The following is a 6,710-nucleotide window of genomic DNA, read 5'->3' as shown; positions in this document are numbered from 1 at the left end:
CCTTAAGGAAGAGTTGTATATGATACAACCCGAAGGTTTTGTCGATCCTAAGAATGCTGACAAGGTGTGCAAGCTCGAGCGATCCATTTATGGACTGGTGCAAGCATCTCGGAGTTGGAACAAACGCTTTGATGAGGTGATCAAAGCATTTGGGTTTATACAAGTGGTTGGAGAATCTTGTATTTACAAGAAAGTGAGTGGGAGCTCTGTGGCGTTTCTAATATTATATGTGGATGACATATTGCCGATTGGAAACAACGTGGAGTTTTTAGAGAGCATAAAGGATTACTTGAATAAGAGTTTCTCTATGAAGGACCTAGGAGAAGCTGCTTACATTCTAGGCATTAAGATCTATAGGGATAGATCAAAACGCCTGATAGGTCTTTCACAAAGCACATACCTTGATAAAGTTTTGAAGAGGTTCAAAATGGAACAGTCCAAGAAAGGGTTCTTGCCAGTTTTACAAGGTACGAGATTGAGTAAGACTCAGTGCCCAGCAACTGATGAAGATAGAGAGCATATGCGCTCCGTCCCCTATGCTTCAGCCATAGGTTCTATCATGTATGCAATGTTGTGCACTAGACCGGATGTTAGCCTGGCCATAAGTATGGCAGGTAGGTTCCAGAGTAATCCAGGAGTGGATCACTGGACAGCGGTCAAGAATATCCTGAAGTACCTGAAAAGGACTAAGGAGATGTTTCTCGTGTATGGAGGTGACGAAGAGCTCGCCGTAAAAGGTTACGTCGATGCAAGCTTTGACACAGATCCGGACGACTCTAAGTCGCAAACCGGATACGTATTTATTCTTAATGGGGGTGCGGGAAGCTGGTGCAGTTCCAAGCAAAGCGTCGTAGCAGATTCTACATGTGAAGCGGAGTACATGGCTGCCTCGGAGGCGGCTAAGGAGGGTGTCTGGATGAAGTAGTTCATGACGGATCTTGGAGTGGTGCCAAGCGCACTGAATCCAATAACCTTGTTCTGTGACAACACGGGTGCCATTGCCTTAGCAAAGGAACCACGGTTTCACAAGAAGACCAGACACATCAAACGACGCTTCAACCTCATCCGCGACTACGTCGAGGGAGAGGACGTAAATATATGCAAAGTGCACACGGATCTGAATGTAGCAGACCCGCTGACTAAACCTCTTCCACGGCCAAAGCATGATCAACACCAGAACTGTATGGGTGTTAGATTTATTACGATGTAATTCACATGATGGTGTGAGGGCTAGATTATTGACTCTAGTGCAAGTGGGAGACAGTTGGAATTATGCCCTAGAGGCAATAATAAATATAGTTATTATTATAATTCTTGTATCAAGATAATCGTTTATTATCCATGCTATAACTGTATTGAATGAAGACTCATTTACATGTGTGGATACATAGACAAAATACCGTCCCTAGCAAGCCTCTAGTTGGCTAGCCAGTTGATCAAAGATAGTCAGTGTCTTCTGATTATGAACAAGGTGTTGTTGCTTGATAACTGGATCACGTCATTAGGAGAATCATGTGATGGACTAGACCCAAACTAATAGACGTAGCATGTTGATCGTGTCATTTTGTTGCTACTGTTTTTCTGCTTGTCAAGTATTTATTCCTATGACCATGAGGTCATATAACTCACTAACACCGGAGGAATGCTTTGTGTGTATCAAACGTCGCAACGTAACTGGGTGACTATAAAGATGCTCTACAGGTATCTCCGAAGGTGTTAGTTGAGTTAGTATGGATCAAGACTGGGATTTGTCACTCCGTGTGAAGGAGAGGTATCTCGGGGCCCACTCGGTAATACAACATCACACACAAGCCTTGCAAGCAATGTGAATTAGTGTAAGTTGCGGGATCTTGTATTACGGAACGAGTAAAGAGACTTGCCAGTAAACGAGATTGAAATAGGTATGCGGATACTGACGATCGAATCTCGGGCAAGTAACATACCGAAGGACAAAGGGAATGACATACGGGATTATATGAATCCTTGGCACTGAGGTTCAAACGATAAGATCTTCGTAGAATATGTAGGATCCAATATGGGCATCCAGGTCCCGCTATTGGATATTGACCAAGGAGTCTCTCGGGTCATGTCTACATAGTTCTCGAACCCGCAGGGTCTGCACACTTAAGGTTCGATGTTGTTTTATACGTATTTGAGTTATATGGTTGGTTACCGAATGTTGTTCGGAGTCCCGGGTGAGATCACGGACGTCACGAGGGTTTCTGGAATGGTCCGGAAACGAAGATTGATATATAGGATGACCTCATTTGATTACCGGAAGGTTTTCGGAGTTACCGGGAATGTACCGGGAATGACGAATGGGTTCCGGGAGTTCACCGGGGGGGCAACCCACCCCGGGGAAGCCCATAGGCCTTGAGGGTGGCACACCAGCCCTTAGTGGGCTGGTGGGACAACCCAAAAGGGCCCTATGCGCCTAGGAAAGAAAATCAAAGAGAAAAGAAAAAAAAGAGGAGGTGGGAAGGGAAGGAAGGACTCCCACCCACCAAACCAAGTCCAACTCGGTTTGGGGGGGGAGCCTTCCCCCTTGGACTCGGCCAACCCCCTTGGGGCTCCTTGAGCCCCAAGGCAAGGTCCCCTCCCTCCCACCTATATATACGGAGGTTTTAGGGCTGATTTGAGACGACTTTTCCACGGCAGCCCGACCACATACCTCCACGGTTTTTCCTCTAGATCGTGTTTCTGCGGAGCTCGGGCGGAGCCCTGCTAAGACAAGGTCATCACCAACCTCCGGAGCGCCGTCATGCTGCCGGAGAACTCTTCTACCTCTCCGTCTCTCTTGCTGGATCAAGAAGGCCGAGATCATCGTCGAGCTGTACGTGTGCTGAACGCGGAGGTGCCGTCCGTTCAGTACTAGATCGTGGGACTGATCGCGGGATTGTTCGCGGGGCGGATCGAGGGACATGAGGATGTTCCACTACATCAACCGTGTTCACTAACGCTTCTGCTGTACGGTCTACAAGGGTACGTAGATCACACATCCCCTCTCGTAGATGGACATCACCATGATAGGTCTTCGTGCACGTAGGAAAATTTTGTTTCCCATGCGACGTTCCCCAACATCCTGGCCATAGGCAAGTGTTGTCACTTGATAACGGGATCACATCATTAGGAGAATCATGTGATGGACAAGACCCAAATTATATACGTAGCATATTGATCGTGTCATTTTATTGCTATTGTTTTCTGTGTGTCAAGTATTTATTCCTATGACCATGAGATCATATAACTCACTGGCACCGGAGGAATACCTTGTGTGCATCAAACGTCACAATGTAACTAGGTGACTATAAAGGTGCTCTACACGTATCTCCGAAGGTGTCCGTTGAGTTAGTATGGATCAAGACTAGGATTTGTCACTCTGTATGATGGAGAGGTATCTCGGGGCCCACTCGGTAATACAACATCACACAAGCCTTGCAAGCAATGTGACTAAATGTAAGTCACGGGATCTTGTATTACGGAATGAGTAAGGAGACATGCCGGTAACGAGATTGAAATAGGTATGCGGATACCGACGATCAAATCTTGGGCAAGTAACATACCGAAGGACAAAGGGAATGACATACGGGATTATATGAATCCTTGATGTTGAGGTTCAACCGATAAGATCTTCGGAGAATATGTAGGATCCAATATGGGCATCCAGGTCCCGCTATTGTATATTGACCGAGGAGTACCTCGGGGCATGTCTACATAGTTCTCGAACCCGCAGGGTCTGCACACTTAAGGTTCGATGATGTTTTAGTATAGTTGAGTTATATGTGTGGTTATCGAATGTTGTTCAGAGTCCGGATGAGATCACGGACGTCATGAGGGTTTCCAGAATGGTCCGGAAACGAAGATTGATATATAGGATGGCTTCATTTGGTTACCGGAAGGTTTTCGAGCATTACCGGGAATGTACTGAGAGTGACTAATGGGTTCCGGAAGTTCACCGGGAGGGGGGCAACCCTCCCCAAGGAAGCCCAAAGGCCCTAGGGGTGGCGCACTAGCCCTTAGTGGACTGGTGGGACATCCCAAGGGGGCCTAGGCGCCATAAAGAGAAAACCAAAGAAAAAGAAAAAAAAGAAAGGTGGGAAGGAAGAGAAGGACTCCACTTTCCAATCCTAGTTGGAATAGGATTGGAGTAGGGCTCCTCCTCTCCTCTTGGCCGGCGCCCCTTGGGGACTTGGTCCTCAAGGCAGCCTCCTCCCCCTCCCTCCTATATATAGTGGTGATTTAGAGCTGATTTGAGACAACTTTTGCCACATGCAACTCAGATCTAGACACCATAGTTCTTCCTCTAGATCGTATTTCTACGGAGCTCGGGCGGAGCCCTGCATGAGTAGATCCTCACCACCTCCGGAGCGCCGTCATGCTGCCAGAGAACTCATCTACTTATCCGTCTTGCTTGCTGGATCAAGAAGGCTGAGATCATCGTCGAGCTGTACGTGTGTTGAACGCGGAGGTGCCGTCCGTTCGGCACTAGACCGAAACGGATCATGAGAGGGATCGCAAGACGGTTCGTGCAACGGATCGCGATACAGTTCGTGGGACGGATCGCTGGACGGTTCGTGGGACGGTTCGTGGGGCGGATCGAGCGACGTGAGGACGTTCCACTACATCAACCGCATTTCTTAACGTTTCCTGTTGTGCGATCTACAAGGGTACGTAGCTCCAAATCTCCTCTCGTAGATGGACATCACCATGATAGGTCTTCGTGTGCGTAGGAAATTTTTTGTTTCCCATGCAACGTTCACCAACAGTGGCATCATGAGCTAGGTTCATGCGTAGATGTTATCTCGAGTAGAACACAAAGGGTTTTGTGGACGGTGATGTCCGATTTGCTGCCCTCCTTAGTCTTTTCTCTATTCAGCGGTATTGTTGGATTGAAGCGGCCTGGACCGACATTGTTCGTATGCTTATGGAAGATTGGTTTCATCGCTTGACATGCAACCTCGTTGCATAAAGATGACTGGCGGGTGTAGGTTTCTTCAACTTTAGTTGAATTGGTTATGACCGAGGCGGTCCTTGGAGAGGTTAAATAGCAATTTGCACATCTCCGTTGTGGTTTTTGCGTAAGTAAGGTGTGATCTACTAGATACCCATAGCAGCCACGTAAAACATGAAACAACAATTAGAGGACGTCTAACTTGTTTTTGCAGGGTATGCTTGTGATATGATATGGCCAAGGACGTGATGTGATATATTGGATGTATGACATGATCATGTTGTAATAGTTAATATCGACTTGCACATCGATGTTACGGCAACCAGCAGGATCCATAGGGTTGTATTTAAACTAACGTTTGTGTTTGCAGATGCGTTTACTATATTTCTAGGACGTAGCTTTAGTAGTAATAGCATAAGTAGCACGGCAACCCCGATGGAGACACGTTGATGGAGATCATGGTGTGGCGCCAGTAACAAGAAGATCGTGCCGGTGCTTTGGTGATGGAGATCAAGAAGCACATGATGATGGCCATATCATGTCACTTATGAATTGCATGTGATGTTAATCCTTTTATGCACCTTATTTTTCTTAGAACGACGGTAGCATTATGAGGTGATCTCTCACTAAAATTTCAAGACGAAATTGTGTTCTCCCCGACTGTGCACCGTTGCGACAGTTTGTCGTTTCAAGACACCACGTGATCATCGGGTGTGATAGACTCAATGTTCACATACAACTGGTGCAAAACAGTTACACACGCGGAACACTCGGGTTAAGCTTGACGAGCCTAGCATGTGCAGACATGGCCTCGGAACAGATGAGACCGAAAGGTCGAGCATGAATCGTATAGTTGATATGATTAGCATAGAGATGCTTACCACTAAAACTATTCTCGACTCACGTGATGATCGGACTTGAGATAGTTGATTTGGATCATGTACCACTCCAATGACTAGAGAGATGTACTTTTTGACTCGGAGTTCTTAAGTAATATGATTAATTGAACTAATTATCATGAACATAGTCTAATGGTCTTTGTGAATTATGATGTAGCCTTGTTGGAAATATGATCGTTGTCGTATGGTTGAATACTAGGCGCTGGTGGGCCTTGTTGGAAATATGCCCTAGAGGCAATAATAAATTAGTTATTATTATATTTCCTTGTTCATAATAATCGTTTATTATCCATGCTAGAATTGTATTGATTGGAAACTCAAATACATGTGTGGATACATAGACAACACACTATCCCTAGTGAGCCTCTAGTTGACTAGTTCGTTGACCAAAGATGGTCAAGGTTTCCTGGCCATAGGCAAGTGTCACTTGCTAACGGGATCACATCATTAGGAGAATCATGTGATGGACAAGACCCAAACTATGAACGTAGCATATTGATCGTGTCGTTTTATTGCTATTGCTTTCTGCGTGTCAAGTATTTGTTCCAATGACCATGAGATCATATAACTCACTGGCACCGGAGGAATACCTTGTGCGCATCAAACGTCACAACGTAACTGGGTGACTTTAAAGGTGCTCTACAGGTATCTCCGAAGGTGTCCGTTGAGTTACTATGGATCAATACTGGGATTTGTCACTCCGATGAACGGAGAGGTATCTCGGGGCCCACTCAGTAATACAACATCACACACAAGCCTTGCAAGCAATGTGACTAAGTGTAAGTCACGGGATCTTGTATTACGGAACGAGTAAAGAGCCTTGCCAGTAACGAGATTGAAATAGGTATGCGGATACCGAC

The sequence above is a fragment of the Hordeum vulgare genome, chromosome 5H, assembly GCF_904849725.1.
Source record: "Hordeum vulgare subsp. vulgare chromosome 5H, MorexV3_pseudomolecules_assembly, whole genome shotgun sequence".
NCBI lineage: Eukaryota > Viridiplantae > Streptophyta > Magnoliopsida > Poales > Poaceae > Hordeum > Hordeum vulgare.
Note: the sequence above shows the minus strand (reverse complement) of the source record.